Source organism: Pinus tabuliformis, chromosome J, assembly GCF_031772625.1.
Source record: "Pinus tabuliformis cultivar Carrire ecotype Pingquan chromosome J, CPIR1, whole genome shotgun sequence".
In the NCBI taxonomy this organism is placed as follows: Eukaryota; Viridiplantae; Streptophyta; class Pinopsida; order Pinales; family Pinaceae; genus Pinus; species Pinus tabuliformis.
Window position 1 is genome coordinate 300,057,663 of NC_142295.1, and position 27,249 is coordinate 300,084,911.

Consider the following 27,249-nt stretch of genomic DNA (forward strand, 5'->3'; position numbering starts at 1 on the left):
AGTGCAAAAAGATCCATGCCTATGTAATGAGAACCAAGTTCAAGTCTCATACACATATAAGAAATACCCTTTTAACTACGTATGTAGCTTGCACAAATTTAAAGGATGCACACCAAATGCTTAACAAAATGTGTCCATGATTAAAGGCCACACGAAAGTTAGTGTTGGTAGCCATGGGTGGACTTTTCAAAGATTTATCGAAAGAGTTAGTGTTTTTAAGCATCACTTCTCTTGAGTAAGCATTCTAGATTGCATGATTCCATTAACTTGTCATTATACCTAAAGCACCTACAAGATGATCAACCACAAGTATGAGTTTCACACTTTCTCAGACTTTGTTTCTCACAGAAAGATATGCATTTCTTACAAGTTATGAGCGAGCGATCTATCTCATAGAAGTTACAAGTAGGAATGAAATCTTAAAACACCGTAGAGAAAAATGAGATTTAGTTTGTTTCAAAAGTGATATCCACCATATTTGTGATGATGATGATGATGATGATGATAATAATAATAATAATAATAATAATAATAATAATAGCAATAATAACATTATCAACACATGAATTCTGTAGATTTTTCTCTATAAAAAACTCATTAAAATTTTATATACCATCCAGGCCATAACCCTCCAAACTTGAAACCTTTTCTTTTAAGTATAGTTCTATTAATAACTAATTGCTTGCCATGTTTGAGAATTGTATATACTTTTTATTGTTAAGTACATGTGTCATCTCATGCAGACAAACTCTAACGATGACAACTCTAATTATATTTACAACTATGTAGAAATAGGGCATACATTTAGACCGATTATTGGAGGGGAATCACACTATCTATTGGTATTCTAGAATATATTATATTCACTTATCTAAAAATAAAATTAAAAAACCAAGCGTTTGCACATTAGAATTTTTAGAATGTCATAGATATGATATCTACAACATGAAACGTTGGCGTACTTAAGAATTTGGAATAAATATTCCCATTCTATCCTATTTAGTTCTCCGTACCCACAGATGGATTAATTAATTTAGTTTATTGTGCAAACAATCCAAAACTTTTAATATTGTTGATGTTGATGCTGGAGAGGTGGTAGCACATTAAATTTTTTTAATGGAGTCAACAGGATAAGATAGTTTTCATAACGAGAAACCATTAATAATATATGACCCAAAAGTTGATAGAACAATAGAAAATTACATGCAAGAAGACAAATTATGCATTTTATATCAAAATCAAAATTACATTACATTGAATGGCACCTATGCCACATTTTCCTTAATAAGATATTTTGATAATGTAAATTCTCAATTTTATACCATACATATTCCTTGCACAGGGTTGTGACTACAATGATTAGACTATCAAATCCATTTTGTTGTAGAAACAAATTTCTCATAAGTGATCTTGATGCATTCAGCGTTGTACACTATTTTTTCAAATTCGGTAGGAATCGTCTAAGGGAATGTTTCGTGTGACATTTCCCAAAAATTTAAACCTAGTGACTATTTAACCTCTACCCTTATCATCATTTGCCAATTATGACTTCAAATATTATAATTTGTTTCAAAATATAGAACATGATTATATTGTTACTTGTAACGTATGGAGTGTATGCTAATGTTTTTGGCTAGTGTTTTTATTTCCCCCTTTCATTGGTGATATGGGTAAAAATTTTGGGGCAGTCATATTTTTGAAATATTCTTCATTCCTTTTTAGGACATATTTCACTCCTATACAATCTAACGATAAAATAGGATGAAATATATCTATTTGAGGATTGAAAATACGATAAAATATATTTGTACAAGGACAAAAACAACATTCTTCAAGAACAATTTGATTATTTAACAACACTAAGTAGCATATCATGCAATGTTAAAATAGAAGAGTGAAAATTTTAACCTTATATAGAAATTAATTACAAATGAATTCTTAAAAAAATATAAAATATATAATGGTCAAAGAATACAATATACATAAAGATTTTTCTTCTGGAACCTAAACTAGATTGATTTCCATTATATTCCTTTCAATGTTATAATACATTATGTATATTCTGAAACATTCATAAGCTCTGGTAGATAATTCTAAAATATATTACACCACACATTAAAAACCAACTTATAAAGTAATTGAGTTTGTTTGTAAATGATACACGATTCAAATTAATAATAACTATAAACTTTAAACAGCATTATCAAATATTGCCTGTGTTACAATTATTTGATGTCTGTGCACAAAGACTTTCAAAAGTTTTGATTCCTTCTAAAATCGATGTTGTTAAGGCTGCCAGTGGAATCAAATCACAGTAAGCCTGAGTTGTTCAAGAAAAATGTCACGAGTCACTACTGCAACAATGACGATACTAGGTTGTAGTATATTATTGAATATATTTTTATTGAGATTAATTCTTTGATTTCCTACAGATAGCACTTCAGAACCGTTATTATTCATCAGATGTATTTAGTGGTTATGATTTGATCTTGGTGGTTATGATTTGATTTTTTGATGTTTGGTAGATTCATAATAGTTAAAGCTAATGATTTTTCATTTTGCAAAACTAAAACTACAGAATCACTAGGCTCTAAATATCTTTTCTTTTTACCATCTAGATTTATAAATTTGCTTTTACAATTTAAATTTGTAAAACATTTTTGTATAACAAGTTTTTAGTGAAATACTGAATCAACTTCAAATATATGACTTAACCAAGAGAGCAAAAGCTTCTGATTCAGGAACAGAATATAAGTAGATCAAGAAAGCTTCATTGATGGAAGGAAAATAAATTCTGGAACATTTAACAAAGAATTTTAATGGAAGGAAAATAACTTATGGAACATTTAACAAAGAAATTTAAAGGAAATTGTAGAATCACTAAAAAGAGGCTTGAGCTTAATTGTACTGTAGATTTGGGTCATGGTAGGGAAGCCACAAAGTGGATAGTTGAATTTGTGTTTTCACACTTCATTAACCAACTCTACAATTTAGTTAAGGAGAATCAATTGTAAATTTGGATTATGGCCACAATGTCAATACTTGAATTTGTAATTTCACTTTATAGTAATCAAAATCTACAATTAAAGATAGCTAAACATTGATAGAGATGAAATCTAATAATTTAATGACATCACCAGATTTGAATTTACCAGTAGTATTATTCAGTCTATGCACGTAGATATTTTGTTATTACTGTAATGAGGTTCTAACGCAGTTTATTCTCTGGTTTCCAGAGTATGCATATACAATGAAAGTCACTGAAAAATGTGACATTTACAGTTTTGGAGTTGTTTTGTTCGAGTTAATTACGGGCAAAAAACCACTACAACCACTTGAGCAGGGAGGAGACCTTGTGACGTGGGTAAGGAACTCAATTCAGACAACACCACTGACTTCTGGAGTTTTTGATGGTCGATTAGATCTGAGCCAAAGGAGGGTGGTGGATAACATGGTCCTGGTATTAAAAATTGCTCTGTTTTGCACCAGTGTGGCACCTTCTGACAGACCAACAACGCGGGAAGTGGTGTCAATGCTGATTGAGGCTGGTGGTGGTGTCAATGCTGATTGAGTAATTGAGTCTTGAATGAAGGCAACAAATAAGGATCTTGAACTTATTAAGAAAAAAGAAGAATGGTTATTGTTTCAATGATCGATGTGAAAAAAGTTGGGTGTTGTGATTCTCTTTACTGGGTTTCCATTTTTGTGATTGTCTGCATTTACAAAGTGTAGCCACCATATGAATAGATGGCTCATTAATAATTGGATGTCATGTCCTCTTTTCTTCGTTGGGTTCTTCCACAGAGAAATAATGTCTTACTTCTATGTGATGGGATATTATTTATGTTGCACAAGTTTCAGGTACACTGGTATTTCTGATAAGTGAGAACGCCCAAATTTACATGAAATATTAAATTGGGAGCGATAATATTTCCATCCAAAACTTGCTAATAAAATTCCATGTTGTAGAGAAACATGTAAAAGATTGAAACATTGAAAAAAAAAATTAAAATATTAATCCTTCAACAATTTCTTCATCAAATTCCTTCTGAGCAAAGAAACTCAAGAACTCCCAAACCAGAAAAAAAGGTTGTTATTACTCTATTATTAGGTCCCTTGTAACTTCACCAAATATTATATATATTACATCTAATTATAATAGAGATAAGAAAAAATTAAATATATATTAATAGTAATTGAAAAAAATTAAAACAATAGAGTTTAAATCCAATGTTATTTTAAAAAGAATTGTATAATAAAATTATAAATTTCCAAGTTAATATATAATTTATACTTAAATAAATATGAAAATTAAATTAAAAATTGTTTTTTTAATAATATTATATTTCATAATTTCAATTATTTTTTTCCTTTAGTATTCCATTTTTTGTCCATTCACCTAAGACAATAATGATGGTTTTGCTAAACATAATGATGGTTTTGCCAGTGGTCAACAATCTGCCTAAATTCTTTTATATCCATCAGCCATCCGCATATATGAGGATAATGAATAGCTTTCCAATAACAAAGATCAAGATTGGCCAGAAGTCTCATTTTCATTTGGATAGAAGGGCTTTCCATAAACAATTGTTTCTCTTAGTTCCAAACCCATATCCAAATCTAAACCCATCCGCATATCCTTCTCTTCGCATAGCTCCATCAGTTTAAACAGCACTTAAGCTGGCAACCTCAAATACACCTAAATTTTCACTTATTCATTGTAGTGAAGCTCCCAAAACATCAGGGGCAGTGAAGCTCCGGAAAAACTTCAAAATACCAATTAAAACTTCCCGCGATTTTGGAGCATTTCTGATCAACTCCCAAACTCCCAGAGAAGGGGGAGCTTCCTGTACCTGCTCTCCAATACCTGGAGTGGTACCCGTGTAACCATGGATATTATTAAGTAGAAAATAATCTCAGCATGGATATTATTAAGTAGAAAATAATCTCAGTTAATCAAACCACCACGATAATAAAAAAAAAAAAAAAAAAAAAATATTATTATTTTTTATTATTATGTTTTTATATACCTTGTTTTTGTTGTTGTTTACGAGATACTCATAACTCTTTTACGATAAATAAATTGGTCTTTCAAGACTGGTGAAAGCTTTACATTTGGGCATGATTATGTCTGGTAAATGGTGGTTTTTACACGTGTGAAACCCTAAATTTGGAAACGATTATGCCTTGTAAACTATTTGTGTTATGTATTGATGTTTTTTAGGTGTAGTTTTGTGTTGTGCATAGTGGCGTGAGTTAGTTATTTTATGTGATGTTTTAAAGAAAAATTTAAAGATGTTTTTCAATTTTTAGTATTTTAATAAATTTATTAATATAGATAAGTGCACTTAATTTTGAGCAATTGGAATTATGTATTTGTTGGCATGAAATTAGTCAAATATATAATAATATTGGTGACATGTAGTTGAGTTAAAGCTTTTGTTATTCTATATGTTATATTTTTATTTTTTTGTTATTGAACTTAACCATTATGTTTCAAAATTTGCATATAAAAGTTGTTAGCATGATACATATAAATCATGATAAGAGATATTTAAACTGTTGTTAGTATAATATGGAAAAGATTAATATATATTTTTTATATAGGTAAGTTAATAAAAAATTATTATTTTATGAAATTGTTTTACAAAACATTGTATTCATATTTATATGATAAAGTTTGACAATTTAAATTTTCCAAAAAAATAAAATCTTTGTAATTCATATAAGAAGTTATGTTTTGTTATTGTTAATTTGTGTGGATGATATTTTGTTATTAACAAATCATAAAAACACTTATGATAAAAGTATAATCATTTCATATAATAGTGATATTTTCTTTTTAGTTAATATGATTGTTACTATTTAAATTTTTTGAATGGAAAAAAACAATAACAACAAATTTATATAGTTGTATGTGTTATAGAGTTATTTAAAGAATCATAGAATAAGGTTGAAAACATTAAAAAATATTGCTTGATTTTAGACTTTTGTGATCTATACTAATTTTGATAAATTCTTTAATCACATCATGAGTTTTTTTTGACGTTTCGAACCATCTAATGTGGTATATTTTTTTTATACATAATAATTATATCGATTTTTAATTAGAGCTCGCATTGACATTAGATTAAATTTGTTAAATGTTAACCACATTAAATGGTTTATTAAAAATTATTGTTTAGTAAAACAATTATGTGTTAAAATACAAACTAATTACTCTAAATTTAAAAAGGCAAGCATTAATTTATTTTATATATTATCAAATTTAATCATAAAAATATAAATAAAGACAAATAAAAATTATTTACTCAAATAAAATTTAAATAAAGGAGGTTATCTTTATAGGCTACATGGATTCAACGTCTTGATATTACACATGAATACCATAGGTCAATACCATGGATTCTTAATACCACATGTCATTTTATTATTATTATTAATTTTTATAGGGTTATTTTTAATTCAACGTCCTGATATTCCACATGAATACCATGGGTCAATACCATGGATTCTTTATACCAGAGGTCATTTATTATTATTATTATTATTATTATTTATAGGGTTATTTTTATTTGTTATAACGTTGCACATCTCGATCTTGGGTTGGAGAGCACCTCTCAACCCAATAAAAAAAATTACTTTAATTATTTCACTCTTTCTCAAAAACAAAATTCCACTTCCCATTGTCTCATAAAACCAATGTTGAATTTATATTTTGTTTATACATAATAATTATATCGATTTTTAATTAGGTTTGGCATTGACATTAGATTAAATTTGTTAAATGTTAAACATTTACACTTGACATCTACCCCATAGTCAGTTGTAGAGAGGCGGGTTGTAGAGAGCATCTCTGCCCAATAAATTTCAAATACAAATAAAAATATATACTTTACAAACTAAAAAAATTGAGAACAAAATATATGTAAACGAGACATGGTATTATTCATGAAAAAATAATATGTTTGTAGATGTAATCTATATTTCCAACTAAAGTACGTTCAAAAATTTTCTCATGCACTCCCTAACTTCAATGTTAAAAAACAAAGTGTGATGCAATTAAAACAAGAAAAAATACTTGGAAACAACCAAATAAACATTTATTACTTTGAAATGTTCATATTAAAAGACAAGTATATAGAAGCTTGGATGATCACCAATTCTTTTTTTAAAATTCTTCTTCTTTTACTGTAGAATTTTTATTGGATGAAAAAGAATAAAAACTAAAATATTAGTTAAACTGATATTAAGTTTTAGGTTAACATACTTAAAAATTAAAAATATTGGTTAATTAATATGAGATTATGTCTTTGCCTAATAATTTGCTTTGGAATTTATCAATTCAAAATTACGATATAGCTAAATAATATCCCATCTATATATATATATATATATATATATATATATATATATATATATATATATATTTGAATCCCTATAAGATGAAAGTTGGAAATGTTTTAGAAACTCCCCAAGTATATTATGGCATAGTTACTAAGTTCTAATTAAAATGATAAAAGTTTGGATAACAATTTTTCCATTCAAGAAATATTTGATAATATATATGCCTTGATGGATGACAGTGTTTGCAACAATAATATACATTCATCACGTATTTTGTTATCATTCTCTTTCAGCCTGGTTGTCCTAACATGACCACCCTCACTTGTGTCAAGTCTATATTTTCCTTTTTCCTGTGATCGAGTACCCTCCACCAAAGTTAGTCTTCTAGATTTCTCTCTATAAAGACATATATATCACTTCCCATTCACAGTTATTCATTAGTAGTGATAGAATTGTTTGCCAATTCTTATAAACTTTTCTTCATATATTCCAAGTATTAGTAGCAAGATAAGATTGCGGTGGGCTAATTTCACCGTGCTTTGATTTGGTTTTTTGTGTTTTTTGTTGTGTGATCTTGTGTATCACAGGGAAGAGATCCATGTGGCTATGTTCTTTTTGTTGTGTGATCTTGTGTATTACATGGTAGATATCCATGTGGCTATGGAAGGATACCAACGACAATTCCTTTTCTCCTCTTTATTTCATTATCTTTAACAAAAAAAATATGTTTTTCCAAAATATGATGGCTTTTCAAACATTATTTAATCATTTTATTTATCTTAGATAAAAGGTATATTATTCATTCAATATATTGAAAGTTTCAAAAAACTACCACATAATTAAAATTTCACACAATTTAAATATTATAATTTTCACTAGTATGAACTATTTTCATGGATTTTAATTTTAGGTGGTTTTTCTATAAAGCTTAACAATAAAAAATCATTGAACAAATATTTAAAAATAATGGCATAAATATTGCAACTACATCTAGAAATTATGCCAAAAAAATTTGAGGTTGTTATCCATATGGCACAAAGACTTCAATAAGACCTTCAAAGTTATGGCCCAATCAAATGTTTGAAAAATATTTTTTTCAATGATATTGATTTTTTTTTCAAAGTTAAACATTCTAACTTGAATTGGTCAATGTTGAACTAATAGTGGTCAATAAGCAAATCCATTGCTGGAGTCCTTCCTTGGCACAGACTAATAACTACATATATAGTTTATTTCGCAAACGTTATGATAATAAGATACTCAACATTTCTATAATATGGTGTACTTAAAGGAATTACCGATTCAGAAAGCACGTAATTTGTATTAGTTTTCTAGTAGGATTAAAAGGACTATTATTTTTTGAAAAGGCTATCTAAGATACTAGGTAAGCGTTATTACTTGATATGCAAATTTAATAAAATTAAGAGAAGTGATAATTGAAGAGTTGTTAGGTCCAATGTACTGTATTTTTTCCTTGAAATTCATTCCCATCCTTCTTCATATAAATATTTTTTTGGTAACATCATTTTACAATAGTTATTCATTTCTTATCTAATTTTGGATGGACTTGGTGCTCCCTTTGAAAGTAGGACATGGATTAAACTCCATTATTGCTACACCTTTGTTTGAGAAATCACCAATGTTTTAAGAAGATATAGCCCAACTCATTAACTAGAGCCCATAGTTCTGTATAATGCACATTTTTAGTCAGTTTGCTATATAATTTTACATTATGAGTTTATTTTGATCATCATCCACATACTGATCCAGGTGGCTTCAGAGACACACACAAGATAAAGAGGGCTTATGGAAGCTCGAAAATCAAAGTGATCAGAATTATTTCGAACTGGGACCAGAGCGTAGATCTCGTTGTCCTGATCATGGTGTGCGAATGGTTTTTCAAACTGAGTCTGTATGTAAAAGTTAGGAGCAGTCAAAGTTTAGGTTGACTTGGGTCACTGAGCAGGCTTAAGGAGTCAATAATTTGGACGAACTCCGGCCACCAGATTCCAGCCAACCTAGGCCAGATTCTAGGCGAATTTGTGGCCTGTTTAATTTGTCCCCTTCGGTCATTTTTCGATTTTTTAAAAAATGACTATATATATATATATATATATATATATATATATATATATATATATACATATATACATATATACATATACATATACATATACATATACATATACATATACATATACATATACATATACATATACATATATATATATATATATTAAAAAAAGATGGTGGTGGGCCATGACCCCACCACCGTCGTCAGACCCCAAAATATATTACATTTATAAAAAAATTGGGTCGATAGGCTGTGACCCCTGTCGCCCCTCCCAACCTTACCATAACAAAATTTTAAAATCAATATGGCTCGGCGGCCATTTCCCCACCGAGCCCTCCAACCCTCCAATGAACAATGTAACATATTAAAACTTAAATGGGGTGGGTGCAGGCCACCTCTGGTGGACCTAACCCACACCCCAATGCCAAATGCCATTGCATATAACGAGGCTAGTGGGAGTTGAACCCACATCCAGCAAGAGGGCCAGCCTCGCACATGCAATAGCCCCATGAACCACCAAACACCAAATTGTGTACCCTCCATTAAATGCGCCAACAAACAAATGGTTGCGGGAGTTAAGGGGCGGGCCGCCCAAAATGGACCCGACCCTCGCACAAAAGAATGCGTTGTGGTTTATTTAAACAAAATAAGTTTTAATGTGGAGGGATCGGGGTTTGACCACTCGACCTCCTCCTTACTATTTGCCTCCTCATACCAATCAGCTTAAACAACATTTCTTGTTTAATCCGCCACCAAAAATTTATATAAAACCCAGTTTTCTTAATGTGTCGAACCAAGGAGCAGAGGAGCATGCATGGAAACCAAGGCAATTTTTGATTAATTTATTGGAGGCGGAACCATGATTGAGCAAAATTCTCAAGAGGGTTAAATTTTTGCAGTGTCCAAATTGGACAAATTTTATGCTGATCCTACACCTCTCGGCAACACAAACTCGATGGCGTAGTCAGTTTCCTTATTTGAGCAGCCTATTTGTAGAGGACCTAGAGGAGGAAATATTTCAGTGATCTAAGGGGAATCTAAAACATTCCTTAAGCCCCAGATTTCCACTTTCTCAGAATTCAAAAATTTGACAATCGATTTTGCACTATTCGACACCACAAATTTGATGGTGCATTCATATTTTCCATTTGCTCATTTCATTTTCCGGCCACTTTTCAAAGTGAATTACAGGTGTTAGCATTTACCGTGTGAGCTGTCATTCCATGAGATTCAACGTCGTGAGATCGATGGTACGAACAACTTCAGCATCTTGACATCCTTTTCTTCAGATGGCCCCTGGATGTGAGGTATATGCAGTGTATTCATGTACTTATTTTTCTATGCATTGAGCTACACAGATCCCTGTTTGATGTTTGATTAGGGATCTTGTTTCTTACTTGTTTTCATGATTCCTTTTTCATGTTATGTAGAATCATTTGTGAGATGTACTTGTTGTCATGATTCGTCATGTTTTTTTTGAGATCCCTTTGTCGTTATGTTGATAAGATACTCATGTGTCACCATGTATGTTTGCATTGAAATCCCCTTTATGCCATGTTGGCGGGATGTTCATTATCATCATGCATTAGTTTGTGTCATACTGATAGGAGTCCATTTGACTAAGAGTTCCTGTAGCAGAAAATCTCTTGGAGCCACTCCTGCGTGAGGGAATTTTCCTTCTATGATAGTGACATCTTCTCTTATGTACATCATCACTATTGACAACACTTAATGCAGCGGCCTACACCATCCTAACATCGGGGCCCAGAGACATAGTCCCTCCTAGACAAACTTCGTTATCAATGGCTTATGTTTTTGTGTGTTGATGATTGTCATGTTCCTCTTCTTTACAGCATGCAGATGTATGCATTTATGTTCTTTTAAAAATGAAATTTAACACATCACCAAAGTAAAAGGTCTTGGAAGGGTCCTTTGTCACACCCAGACTTGGATCAAGTGGTATCAAAGCGGTCTTTGCGTGGATGTGAATTGAAAGCGTGAACAATGGAACATGTAGGGACGAAGGATGAAAAAGCGATGTACGATAGCATGCTCAAAATTCCCAAAAGAGTGGAAAATGTATGAAACTCTACAGAAAGACACAGAGGAAAGCTTCAATTGCAAGCCACAGAAGAGGCCCTGGAAGAACTGAAGCACAACAACCAAAACTTTCAAACAGATAACGTTGAATTGAAGATGATTCTATATGAAGAAAAAGAGGAGAAAAATAGTTCGCTACGACAGCTGCAAACAAAGGACGAGGCCTTGGAAAAGTTGCAATGTGACCCATGTGAGGTAAAAAGTAGTTCTCTAAATTCATGTATGTGTCATGATGATGATTTCGCTGTTTCTAAAAATCATACCACAGGAATTGGCTCCAAATTGTTGAAGAGAATGGGGTATGAAGGGAAAGGCTTGGGCATTAATGGCCAAGGCATTATCAACCCCATCAAAGTGGAAGAATTACCCCGTCAAGCAGGACTTGGGTATGTCTGAAAAGAAGTTGGGGAATGTGCCACAACAGCAAGCGAACCACCAATAACAGATGATGAGAAACCCTCATCAGTTCTTTCCAAATCGAAAAAGGAGGTAATGATGTTGATTTCGTTTCAGTTTCATCATCACATAGTATGATTTCTGTTGGAGATGTGGAGATCCCAATTACAGGGACAAACATGAGGCTCCTTACCGAGACGAGGCATGAGGAGGAAAAAGAACTTGGTGTTAATAACCAAGGCATAATTCAACCTTTGGAGGTTGTGCATAAACATTGATTTGCATGCTTGAGGTACACCGAAGGAGAATGCTTGAAGGTGTCAGATGCTTCCGAGACATCGTCAAAATTTTTGAGGAAAGAGAATGATGGGAATACATCCCCATCATCCCATGGCAGTATCCATTACAAGAAAAGAGCTGAGACAAGCTCTCATCGCCACAATGACACCAGAGATGGAAAGGAAAGGTATAACCACTCTCGAAATTCAAATGTTCATTTCGATTATGACCAAGTTGTTAAAGATGAACGTAAAACATGGCATAGAAAAACATGTACCTTTTGTGGATTACATAACCATACATTTTCGAAGTGTTGGAAAAGAATGACAACAGACAAAAGGATGAGGCATGAACAACCCTCTCAATAGAAGGTAAAGTAGATCTGGAAGAAGAAGATGTATTGCATTCATTATGACAGAAGTGGCCATCAAAGAGCCACATTTTGGAGGCTCCATCCAGAGCAGTGCCTTAAAGACAAAGTGTCGATGCATGGTCCAGGTGAAGCAATTGTTCGACAAGCAAAACCACCACATGGGGGCAACCCATTCACATTGATAAGTGAGAAATGGTTTCCAGATATGTTAGCTTGTCATGGTCGTGCTTTTTTAAATCATGTGTTGCATTTTAAAATGTAAAAGTGATGATGTTTTCCATCACTTGTTAGGCAACAATGATGTCTGGTCTTATTTTGATTTGCATGTTGAACTGTGAAAGTGATGTCTTGTGTCCATCACTTGTCAAAGAAACAATAGTGTTTGGACTTATTTTTGCAAATCGCGTGCTGCAATGATGATGTGTTTTCCATCACTTGTTGAAGCAATAATGATATGTTGGCCTTGTTTTTGTAGCTGGGGTATTGCATCCATCTTGATGTAAACTTTACCACCGAGTACGTGTTATAAACTCATGGCAAGTATGGGATGCTTGGGTCATCAGTTAGTCATGAAAGTCAAGCATGTAATTTTCATAATGGTACTACAGTTTGCAGAAATGGCAGGTGTCGGTTCATCGCTTACGGCTTCGAAGGAAAAAGGTGAAGGAGATGGAAGCGAGGCCTTTCAGGATGCTTGTGATGCAGACAAGGTACAAAGAAGTTGCATATTATTTTTCATGCTTTTGGAGGACCAAAAGCTCCTCAATGGGGAGGATTGATCCAGGTGGTTCCAGATACACACACAGGACAAAGAGGGCTTATGGAAGCTCGAAAATCAAAGTGATCATAATGATTTTGAACTAGAACCAGAGCGCAATTCTCGTCATCCTGATCGCAATGGTCTAAATGGTTCATCAAACTGAGTCTGTATGTGAAAGTTAGGAGAAGTCAAAGTTCAGGTTCACTTGGGTGACTGGGCAGGCTTAAGGAGTCAACAATTTGGACAAAATCCAGCCACTGGATTCCGGCCAACCTGGGCCAGATTCCGGGTGAATTTGTGGGCTGTTTAATTTGTCCCCTTCGGTCATTTTTCAAATTTTTAAAAAATGACTATTGATTTTTAAAATAAATATATATATATATATATATATATATATATATATATATATATATATATATATATTAAAAAAAAATGGTGGTGGGCCATGACCCTCGCCACCGCTGTTGGACCCCAAAATATATTACATTTATAAAAAATTTGGGCCGATAGGCTGTGACCCCTGTCAGCCCCCCCAACCTTACCATAACAAAATTTTAAAATTAATATGGCTCGACAGCCATTACCCCACTGAGCCCTCCAACCCTCCAATGAACAACGTAACATATTAAAACTTAAATGGGGTGGGCGCAGGCCACCTTCGGTGGACCTGACCCACACCCTAATGCCAAATTCCATCACGTATAATGAGGCCAGTGAGATTTGAACCCACGACTAGCAGGAGGGCTGGTCCCGCCCACGCAGTGGCCCCATGAATCACCAAACACCAAACCATGTACCCTCCATTAAATGTGCCAACAAAAGAATGGTTGCGGGAGTTAAGGGGCGGGCTACCCAATGCAGATCTGACCCCCCTCCACAAAAGAATTTGTTGCATTTTATTTGAACAAAATAAGTTTTAATGTGGAGGGGTCGGGGTTTGACCACCCGACCTCCTCCTTACTATTCGCCTCCTCATACCAATCCACCTAAACAAAATTTCTTGTTTAATCTACCACCAAAAATTTATGTAAAACCCAGTTTTCTTAATGCGCCCAAGCATGGAGGAGAAAAGGACCGCGCATGGAAACCGAGATTATTTTTAATTAATTTATTTTAGGTGGAACCATGATTGAGCAAAATTCTCAAGAGGGTGAAATTTTTGCAGTGTCCAAATTGGACAAATTTTATGTCGATCCTACACCTCTCGGCGACACGAACCCGATGGCACAGCCAGTTTCCTGATCTAAGAAGATGATTTACAGAGGACGTGGAGGAGGGAATCTTTGAGGAATATAGGGGGAATCTAAAAGATTCCTTAAGCCCCAGATTTCCACTTTCTCAGAATTCAGAAATTTGACAGTAGATTTTGCACTATTCGACGCCTCAAATCTGATGGTGCATTCATATTTTCCATTTGTTCATTTCATTTTCCGGCCACTTTTCAAAGTGGATTGCAAGTGTCAGCATTCAACGTGCGAGCTATCATTCCATGAGATTCAACGTCGTGAGATTGATGGTACGAACAACTTCAGAAGCTTGACATAATTTTGTTCAAATGGCCCCTGGATGTGAGGTATATGTAGTGTATTCATGTACTTATTTTGCTATGCATTATGCTAAACAGATCCCTGTTTGATGTTTGATGAGGGATCTTATTTCTTAATTGTTTTCATGATTCCTGCTTGATGTTATGTGGAATCATTTGCGAGATGTACTTGTTGTCATGATTCATCATGTTTTGTTTGAGATCCCTTTTTCATTACGTTGATGGGATACTCATGTGTCTCCATGTATTATTGCATTGAAATCCCTTTTATGCCATGTTGGTAGGATGTTCATTATCATCATGCATGAGTTTTTGTCATACTGATAGGAGTCCTTTTGACTGAGAGTTCTTGTAGCAGAACATCTCTTAGAGCCACTCCTGCGTGAGGGCATTTTCCTTGTATGATAGTGAAATCGCCTCTTATGTACATCATCACTATTGAGAACACTTAATGAAGTGGCCTACACCACCTTGACATCGGGGCCCAGAGACGTAGTCCCTCCTGGACGAACTCTATTATCAATGGCTTATGTTTTTGTGTGTTGATGATTGTCATGTTCCTGTTCTTTACAACATGTAGATGTATTCATTTATGTTCTTTTAAAAATGCAATTTAACACATCACCAAAGTAAAAGGTCTCGGAAGGGTCCTTTGTCACACTCGGACCTGGATCACATACCTTATATGTGGCATGTAACACTCCACAATAGAATTGTAAATTTACCATTTTCTTGAAGAAAAGTATCTAATTCTTAATATCGCTTATTTCTCATTAGAACACATTTTCATTATGAGAAACTTTCAAAAATATTACGTTGCATGTTAATGTTCCATATAATCGTATTTTGATTGTGTGTCTAGTATCATTATAAGGATGGTTCCTTGGTTAGGACCTATGGGAATTTCAAGAAATCCACAATTAAGACAAACCTAAAAATTTCACCTCAAAACTTAAAGGTCTCTTAACAGGTGCTAGAAATCCATCAACCAAGGGAGTACCCATGATGTGAAGTCGAAATTAGACCTCACACAATTTGGAATAGGAGCCGCATCTAGAATATCGTCTTGGTTTCCATATATTCTTATAGATTTGCCTTGGCTTTAACTTTCAGTAAGAGAGAGAAGCACATATGTGCCTTCAAAAAAAGTAAGCAAGTGTGCCTGGTAAATGTTTCGTTGCAGGTGTATCAAGGTTTTTCTACTTCAGAGGGAGGAAAAGTGAGATTTTAAGAGAGAGGTTATAGTACCATCCTAGTAGAGGCACACACAAGAAAGAACGAATTGCCTAACATGAAGTAGAATATTCCACATAGATGCTACGGTTGTTACAACCATTACAACACATTCTCAATATGATAAGCAATAAAATAGTTGAAATAGTTCAACTACATTAGTACAGGTGAAAGCAAACATGAATAATAAACATTTACAGAACAATACTACAAATATTCACAATCCATGTATGAAAACATGTTGGCCATTAGACTTCAAGTATTAAGTAAAAGTCCCAAGGTACTGTTGTGGCCAGCAAAAACTCCCCTTTTTATTTAGTGTTATTCCTAATACTAAATAAGAGGGGACCCTTAGTTAAAAATCTAAAAAATTAAAATAGTGTTTAAATTTCCTTTTTAAATAAAATTACCATCATGAGCTTAGGAAACCCTCTTGGAAAATCCAAAAAAGCTAAGTTTTATGACCAGGTAAGATAAAATATTTCCTTAGGAAATATCGCATCACATAAGATAGCGGGATGCCACCTTACAAGCACAATTCCAACATTTGCGAGATCGTGATATGCGATAAAAAACAAATATCGCATCGCATTCAGCACAACTCTCATTGAAACACTTCAATTTTCCGATATGCGATGATGCCGATCACAAGATCGCATATCGCAGAAAATAGGTTAACAAAGATTGTCATACATAACATTTCTGCGATTTGTGATATTGCGATATTGTGATTTCGCGATGCAGCGATAATACTATAATGCGATGTCACGAGCGATCGATTTTGCGATATTGCGATTTGCGATGTTGCGAAGCAAATTGCAAAATCGCTTCATCGCAGATCTTTTGGGCGCGTTATTCAAGAAAAGTATTTTCCTTAAGCTGACACCTAGTTATGCGCTTTAATGCTAATAAATGAGGTAGTTGCCAGTTATTATGGATTATGGGTGCATGTTTATCGAAAGAATCATTTCACGTAAGGTGGTATGCTTGATATGTCTGCGGCATTTAAAACTTTTCCCATCACCCTTCCTTGTCATTCATTTTCGCTTCACTTGTGAATTGCAAGAACGGACAACAGAGGCCGATACAAAGCATTACACAGGTTGAAATGGGAAAGAAAAGCAAAGCCCCGAGCTCAGAAGAAAATGAAATGACGCCCTTATATACAGACACGACCTGTAATAGAGACGCGGGAATAACTACGTGGGAAGGCATGTATAATCTGCTCGAAGAGGAAAATCCCAGAGTAATGGAAGTAGTTGCTATCGCGGGTTCAAATGGTTCTTCAGAAGCATCCCTTTCAGAGCTAGCTTGCTCATTCTTACACCGGATAATAGTAAGGCCAAAAATCATCCCATATACAGACATGGTGAAGTGGATATTGGACAACGCAGAAATGAGAAACAAACAGTTTAAGACTCAATGTCAAAAGTTCACAAAAGTATTATTTTTACAAATTTTGAACTTTATATCTGTTGGAAGGAAAAAGCGCAAAAGGTGAAAAACGCATCAAGGAAACCTGGATCAAGAAACAGAGGCAGTTTCCGATGCGCGATTAGCGCCTAGCGCTAATCACACATCACTGAGAAAAATTTCTAGAAAAGGAAAGCTGCTAGTTGCCCAGTCACCTGCAAGTCCCGAAAATCACAAGAAAGTAAAACTACAGACAGATTGGAAACAGAGAGCTCAAGAAAAGGCAAAAGCAATTCAAGGATTAACCAGGTTGAACTGGGATTATTACTGGGCTTACTTGGTAAAGACATATAGCCAATGGATGACTGTTAAGTGTATCATCAATTCAGCCAAAAAGATGGTGCCAGCGCTTGTCGATTCTGTTTACTCAGCTCAGCTAAAAGCGGAAGTCAGCCAGCCGACTCTGCTCAAACAGATGCTGCATGCATGTGATTTCAAGGACCAAATACAGAAATAGTTTAATATTAGATTTAATTTTAGCTTTAATTTTGTTTTATTTTCCTGAAAAGAGGACGGTCATTTAAACTGCATCCTATATTTTTGTAATAATTTATTTTTAGAATTAGTTTAGTAGTATTTAAACCCCTCTCATGCATTTAGAGAGGGGTCTTGAAATTTATGAAAAACTTATCCCCAGAACATGCACTTCTGTACCCTCTGAGGAGGTTTTGCTGAATGAATGGAACAAGATTTATTAATGTTTGCATTTGATATCTGCTAATGATGTTGCACTTTTGTACTCTTAGTAGATATTTGATCAAGGAGAGATAAATCGTGATCACTTGAAGCTCATGAGTAGGACTAGTTATAAATGGTATTTCTATCTCTTAACTATTTCTGCCTTGTGTTAGAGTGATTTCTAGTTCAATTATTTATATATTAATGTATGAATGCTTGAGTTATCATTTGGCACTTTTGTATGGTGATAGTTATTTATTTATGCTTAGTGTATGAATAGCTCATTATGCAATATGTTTTGCATAACTGTTTCGTCTAACTTTTTATACGAAGTAGTTCATATGTACTGAATTATTTTCTCATAACAGCTTGTTGAAGCCCCGAAAGTCGTGTCGACAACAAGGGGGATACCTGCCTGGTCCGGACCTTGATTGGCAGCTCCTTATCCATTTGGTATAGCAGGTCCGACTGGGGATAATGGGACCAGTTTCCCAATCTATGAGTGTGTGTGTGTAGAATTTGATGTTGCTGATCTAACATTTCCTATTTAAGATATTCTAATTCAAACTTTAATTTAATTCTATGCTATTGTAATCTAATAAACAGCACATCTAAATCTATACTAACCCGGGATATAATTCTTTTATTATGCGATCTAAAGAGATTTCAAATAACAACTAGTAATAAAGATCATTCAGCGATTATAAGAAAGGAAATCAATATAGATGAACCACTTCGCATAAAACGTTAGATGAAACAGTTGTGAAAAACATATCGCATAATGAGCTATTCATACATTAGGCATAATAAATAGCTATCACCGTACAAAAGTGCCAAATGATAACTCAAGCATTCATGCTGTTATCACAAAATCAAGCACTGAAAAGCTGCTGATCAGGTAGACTCTGTGCAACTATTTCAAACCAGACTTTTGACTAAGGCTTAGCCTCCTTAGCCTGAGAGGGCTCTCTCAAAGGTTATTGATTTTGACTATTGATGAGATGGCTAACTCTTGCAAAGTAAATTTAACAAATATGTTGGCTGGACATACATTACAAAGACTTCCATTGGGCTTATGGAGTTAAACATTCTTCAGTAAACTATAACACTACTCATACATAGAAGTCAGGGCATGTAATGTTTAAATACTCAAAACAATCTCATAGAAACCTCAGCTTATAAATACACACAGGAAATCAGAGCAGCAAAGTGAATTCTGAGTGATTGTGTATCTATACAACTGTAAAAACATAAAGGATAAAACAAAACCACATATCTTGAGCATTTGAAACACCGTATGAATCCTGAGAAGAAAAGCAGTCACTTGTATTACTGAAAATGAGTTTGTACACAAGCCAAAATAATACTCTGTTTTTCCAAATATCCAACCCTCATTACATAAAAGTTTCATCTATATATAGAAACATAACTTTAACTACTTTGAGCTTCCTCCTCCAGCATGAGGGGAGCTCGATGACTGCCACTAATTACCCCTATCCACAATTGAACTAACTCATTAAATACAACAAGTGCTAAACTGGAATTTTAAAGAGTCCTAATTTAACTATAACTCTAATTCTATCCTCCTCGTAGAATGATTCTTTCTTGTTCTCTGACACCTGTCTCCTTTTAGTTTGGCCGAGATGGCTGAGAAAAGGATTCAATGTCCCATACTAGCTTTGGATGCTGAATGCTTTAATGGTTCAGAGATGTTAGGAGAAAACCCCTGTTTTTCCGGTTCCAGTCTTCCACCACTTATACGAAAATGCAGCAGCATGTCTCCAGCTCTTTAATATCCCAAAAATGTAGAGCACCACCATGTTTCCAGATGTGTTGGAGGTTTCGTTGATGGACAGGTGTGCCAGCCAAGTCTTCTCGTATGCAACTCCTTCCAAACCCTAATGACCGGTAATAAAGTGCCTTTACAAGCAAAACTTTAACTTGAACCAAAACATTACACTTTTACAAAGGTACACCTGTCATCATTTGAATGGCTATGCTATCTTCATTTGGTCTCCTAAATGTCCCTCAGATGTTTCCTTTGAAAATCTCTGATTATCCCATCGAACTGTTTGCCTGTATTAAAAACAGCACCTACAGTAGTTTCGCAGTTTCGTAGCGCGCTACGAAACTGCGAAACTGTTAAACAGTTTATCTTTTCCTTGAGATTTTCACTGCTCGGACCTTTAAATTTTTAAACCTTCTTTACATGTGGCAGAGATCTATATGTTCTCAGAATAATAAAACTAAGCAAAATTTTACAAAATTTAGAACAACACCTTTCTCAACATCAGTTAGCAGCTATTTGACCTAGCTGTGCCTTTAAGTCTGCAACCTCTTTCCTTAAAGCTTTGTTTTCAGCTCTTAAATGCATGTTTATTTTTCTAATGGATTTGGCCTGTTTGAGAGCTGGAACAGTCCATGTGTAAACATCAGCTACTGAATCCACCTGGCTTACTAGGTTTTTACTTCCTCTCAAAACAGCTTTTCGATAATTTGCATACCTGACTGCAGACTCCCTAATGGCACTCCCCACCTTGGCAATTTCATTTTTTGCTGCCTCCAACTGGTTTTTTATAGCTATAATGTTGCCTCCTTGGGAAATAATGACTGTTCTATTCTTGTCTTTTTGCTTAATTTTCTCTGCCTCTTCTGTTCTGGACAATTCCTCTGCTACCTCTGTTCTGGGCAATTTTTCAACTTCCTCTGCTCTAGGCAGTTTCTCAGCTTCCCTTACTTGTTTTCTTGTAACAGGTCTTCTTGGTTTGAAGATAAATTCATCACCGGATTCATCAAACCTCAGTCTTTTTGAAGCTTTAGTTTTCTTAGTGCTTTCTGGTGATGAGTGAGTCAAATCAATGTGCATTGGTTCAACATGCACCGGTTCAACCTGCTCAAACTCAATGGCCTCAAGAAAATCACTCAAGCTGGCCTTAGATATCGGGCTTTCCTCAACAGCCACTGCTTTGCCTTTTTCTTTGCTTATTTGACTCCTTGTCTTAACTCTTGACACTGTTTCAGATCCACTTGGTCCAGGTACAGCTTTCTTGTGCTTAGCTTCTTCTTTTGATGATGGCTGAGGTTGCTCTTTAATGATCAGTGGCTTCACTGATTTTCTCAACTGTGACTTGGCCTTCTTTTTATCTTTTGCCTCCTTTCGAAGCTCAGCTATTGTTGGTTCTTCAACTGATTTTTCTTTTTCTCTAACCGGCTGTGGAGTAAGACCTGTTTTACTCTGGAAACCAGCCATGAAGATGAAGGAATTCCAATCCTTACCTATTTTCTGAAGACCATCCAAAACCAACAATTTAACCAAACCATGGTGAAATAACGATGTTTCACAGTCATCCTTCCTTAATTGCACTTTGTCACACATTTTGCTTAGACTGCGAAACAAGTAAAAGGGAATATCTATGGATGCTTTGCCAGTAAAATGTAACAGCAACTTGAAGTGGTAGGAGTAGACCTTATTGTATCTCCCCTCACAGGTTAAGTACTTCTGAATACAGGTGAGGAGAAGGGCATAGTGCTCCTTAACATAGTTTCTAGGCACTGCTTTTGTTAGGTCTTCATTCACATAGGCCTCTTTTAAAAACTCTTTGCAGGGGTTCATATCAAACTTAAAGTTCTTAAACCATTCTTGCCCCCCTCTTGGAATCTCAGTTACAGTAGCAATTGCCTCCGGAGACACTTGAACTTCTAACATAGCAATTTTAGAATTCAAACCGGTGAAGTTTAAAGCAAAATCCTTTGTTACCTGAGCATGGCCACCCTGCAGCTTCTCACAGAAATTCCAACAGCCGGCATCCTTGAAGGCTTTCTTCACACCTTCATCTCTTAATGCAAGGTCCAAACCTTCAGGCTCTGTTCTCTGACATTTTCCAGACCTATGCTCTTTCCTCTCCATTTCGCTTTTTTGAAATTTTTACACAGAGAATGGCCAACAGCTTCAACTCAAAAGGTAATTCAATTTTTTTTAACGCGGGCTCGCTTGTAACCAGGCTCACTTGAAAAACTCGGGCTCGCTTGCAAATTCAAATATCTCATCACACAGGTTGGTCATTTATGCATCATCTACGATCATCATAAAAAATCCTTGCACGGTAAAACCCATTTGAATAATATTTATGTGCATGCCTACAAATCTATTGGTGGAGTGATGGTTAATGAGTGTTTGGGAGGTACGCCCACTGACATGAACGGACGGAAGTGGTGACTCATCAACAGACTTGACCTTTTTAGGAATATATGCTGCAAAACGCACGAATATGCGATTTCGTAGCGCAGTTAGTTATGAATTGGCATAATGCGCTGCGAAACGGCTTGATGCTGACTCGCTGCAAAACGGACCAATGAGACTGCGCTGCAGAATTACGGAAAGGATCGGTGACATGGATAAGACAAGACATGGCTTTAGCAATCATGATGGAGGATGACCAATAAGATTAGAGGACGATTTACATCAAACACCTTTAAAACTTCAACCCTAAGTAAGAAACATAGGACAAAAACCATTTGACACCAACTTTTTGACATTTAACTTGGACAAAGGATTATATACATATGTTTATAGTTCTAAGTGATAACACATGCAATAATACATAAACAACTAAAAACTATATATCACTTTAACATATAAGTAGAAATGGTCAAGAGATAAAAGTACCATTTATGACTAGTCCTACTCATAAGCTTCAAGCAACAATGATTTATCTCTCCTTGCTCTAACATCCACTAAGAGTACAGAAGTGAAACATCAGTAGCAGATATCAAATGCAAACATCAACAAATCTTGATCCATTCATTCACCAAAACCTCCTCTGAGGGTGCAAAAGTGCATGTTCTGAGGACAAGTTCTTGATAAATTTCTAGACCCCTCTCTAAATGCATGAGAAGGGTTTAAATACTACTAACTAAATAACTTAATTACACAGATTCAGGATACGGTTTAAATGACCGCCCTTTTTCTAAGCAAAACTATTTCTAAAAATTAAATCTAATATCTAACTGTTTCTACATTTGCTCCTTAATGTTGCAAGCATTCAGTATTTGCGTGGGTAGAGTCGGCTGACTGTCTTCCGCTTTTGGTTGAGCTAAGAAAACAGAAATGGTAAGAGCTGGCACCATCTTTTCAGCAAAATCGATGATGTACTCGAGAGTCATTCTCTGGCTATGTGGATTTATTGTGTATGCCCAATAATAATCCAAGTTCAACTTGGTTAACCCTTGAATTGCTTCTGCCTTTTCTTTCAGCTTTATGTTTCCAGTATGTTCTTTACCATTGCTTTCTTGCATTTTCCGGGCTTACAGGTGATTGAGCAGTTAGAGGCTTTGCTTTTTGAGCAATTTTCTCAGCGATGTGCGATTAGCGCCATCGGAAACTGCCTTCATTCTTTGATCCATGCCTCTCTGATGTGCTTTTCTCCTTTAGCACCTTTTCCTTCACTGGGTATAAGCTTCAAAATTTGTAAAAATACTGCTTTCGTGAGCTTCTGACCTTGAGCGTTAAACTGCCTGTTGATATCAGCATTGTTCAATTACTCATTAAACCATGGCTGTGAATGAAATATCTGTAATGGATGTCTCAGTAGCGTTCTTGTGAATCTGCGGCTCTGTTGCATGCGGGCATATTTTCTCTGTCTTTGAACATTGGAGTTTTACCCTTTTTCCTCATAGCTTTCTGCACATTGCTTTTCGTAACCTTTTGTTTTTCGTTCCTGCAGTTCACAAGTGAGGAAAGAGTAATGACAATAAAAATCGACAGGAAAGCTTTAAACTCTACGAATGTACAAAAACATGCCACCTGACGTAACATGGCTCTTTTAGAAACACAAAACCATATTTCATAACAACTAGCGTATAATTCATTAATTATCATTAAAGCTTGTATCCAATTCTTGGTTTATGAAAAACTCTTTCTTGAATATTGAGCCAAGGAAATTTGCGATGGGATTTTTTTGTGATTCGCATCGCAGCATCGCGTTATCATAGTATAGCATTGCCGCAATTTCAATGTGTTGTGTGATCGCAAGGTTGCTTGATCGCACTATCGCAAGATCGCGGATCATAGTATCGCAATATCGCAAAATCCCAGATCGTTGTAATGGTTATGTGTTTTTCATGCAACTTTGTGATATGCGATATTACGATATCGCATATCGCATATCGGCGATTTTTTTAAGATTTTTCAATGTGAGTGTTTATTAATGTATGCGATGCGATGGAGTTCGCGTCGCAATCTCACAGATTATCATTTTACTCATAAGGAAATGTCCTATGATTTTTTGTGCGATGCGATGTTTCTCAAGGAGTAAAATACATGAGCCTTAATTCAATTTTTTGAATTTTTTACTAAGGGTCCCCACTTACCTAGTGTTATTGCTAATACTAAATAAGGAGGGGGGTTGTTGGTGGCCACAACAATTGGCGATTCACTTGGAAGAACCAGTTATCTCTATTTTTCTATTGAATTTTTCAAACTTCCAAAACAGAAAATTTTTCAGAAAATAAACTTTATTATGGAAGGATAAAGTACATTATGCTCTAAACTGTCAATGATACTTTGTTTCAACTATTTTCTATTTTGATTATTTGCTTCCTCAGGCTAGTCCTTGTATTTACATCAGTCATTACTTGATCTTGTAAAGATAAAACAAAGTCGCCTCTGTAAACCAGTTTTAAATATGCTCATTTGTCGTATGTAGAGCCTCTACTGCCAGCAGGCGTTTATAGCCTCGACAAGGTTACCTGTTACCCAGCAATGATCCTGTATCCTACTTAAGGCATCCTACAACTTTCAAAGAAAAATCCATATCCACACTTATTGCTTTTGATTTTATTTTTATTCTTAAAGAACAATGTCTTGGTTTGGTAGCCAAATTATGACACAGTCATTCACTTGATTTATAACTTTGCTGAACAAGCTGGCTCATGATGAGACCCCTTGTCTTTTGATTGCAATAATCTTGAGTCATTGCCCTGTTGTGGTGTAAAGTATTGGCAAAGTCAGCAAGTTATAATATCTGTGATAATGATAAGCCGGCTCATGATGAGACCTCTCATTCTTCAAGATAAAGTGTATCCTTGGGTTGTTCCTCTGAAAGTTGTGATTTCCTTAGCAGGGAGGAAGTCATTGTTTCCTTAAGATAGCTCTGGATGACAATAATAGAGTTTCTGGAAACAGTTTTTCTACAGAGAATCTTTATTTTGTTATTGATACCTTTCATTGTACTGAGGTAAAACAATTTCTTCACTAAAGGTTGTTTTCATCAAATTTTTTGAAGTTGAAACTAGAATCATATCTGAGCTAGAGTTTTTAACTGTATCTATCAATAATAAAGATCGGTTTTCCAAAAGATTTGCTATTTATAGAAGCGAAAAGTTCAAAATCTGAAAAAGAATTGGTGTCTTTTTCGTAAATGCCTAATGTAACCACTCACAACTGGTTTTATTATGAAAATGAAAAACAACTATTCTACAAAAAATAGAAGAACAATCTTCTATGGAAAATATTTCTTGAGAATTTGTCCATTAACAGGTAAAGGATCCCTCTTACCTGCTAAATCCTGTAACACAAATGTTGATGGATCTATGACTTCTACAATTTGAAAAGGACCAAGCCACATTCTTTGAAATTTTGTATGTTTGCCCTTTTCTTCATGAGCCTTGTCCCACTTTAAAACTAAATCTCCCATCTAAAAATCTTTTCTGGTCATTATGTTTGAATCAAAAGAGGATTTTACTAGTGCTTGATGATGAGCATGTGTTTTCCTAGCCTGTTCTCGTTGTTCTTCTAATTTGATTATTTCCATTTGTCTCAGTTGTAAGGAGGAAGTGGGTACTTCATCAATGTATTGAATTAAAGACAAATAGGGAATTGCTAAGTGAGTCGGAAGAACCGCTTCTTTCCCATAAACTAAATTAAAGGGAGAAGTGTCGATAGAAGATTTTTGCATTATTCGGTCTGCCCATAAAGCATATATCAAAGCCTTGTGCCAATTTTTATGATTTTGGTCAACTGTTCTTTTAATAATCCTGATTAGGTTTTTATTTGTTGACTCAGCTAGCCCATTGCCTTGTGGGTAGTAATTGGCCGAATATTTAAGTTTGAATCCTCTTTTAAGTGCGAATTCAGTCATTGCATTTCAAGAAAAGTATGACGCATTATCAAACATTAAAGTGGATGGCAATCCAAACCTGGTGATTATAAATTGATCTATGAACTCAATGATATTTTCAGAATTAGTCCTCTTGAGTGGAACTGCTTCTACCCACTTAGTAAAATAATATGTTGTTGTGAGGATGTATCTATGTTGCTTAGAAGAGTGAGGAATGATATCACCTATTATGTCCAAGCCCCATTAACTGAAAGGTTGCTTGATGTTTACCGGCTGTAGTGGCAAGGATGGCTTCTTTTGTCTTCCAGCAGTAGTTTGAGAAACTTGACATCTCCTCACGTAACTGTGGGAATCTTTAAACAGCGTGGACCAGTAATATCCTACGCGCAAGATTTTATTTGCAGTAGCATCTCCAGTATAGTGTTCGCCTACCGGCCCATCGTGGAGCTCCTGCAAAACTTTTTCAGCTTCAACTTTCTCAAGACACCTAAGAAGAACTAAATCATAATTTTTCCTAAAAAGAATATCATTTATGAGCTGATATTGTTTGGCTTTCAACCTTAGAGCTCTTTTCTTAGTATGATCGAGCTGTGAAGGAGCATACCCGTTCTTAAGATAATAAATGATATCAGCGTATAATGATTCTGCATCGTTTAGGCTTACCTCGTACACTTGTACCTCTTCAGATAGATTTTCAGAAATTTGCGCTGCTCCAGCCAGCATTTTGCAGAAGCCTTGACCTCTTACAATATTTGCTGGTTTAATCTCAATGTCATATTCCTGTAGGGAAATAACCCAATTGGCCCTTTTCTCACCCACATCCTTTTGTACTAGAAGATTCCTCACCACTGGAAACGGTACTATAATCTTAGT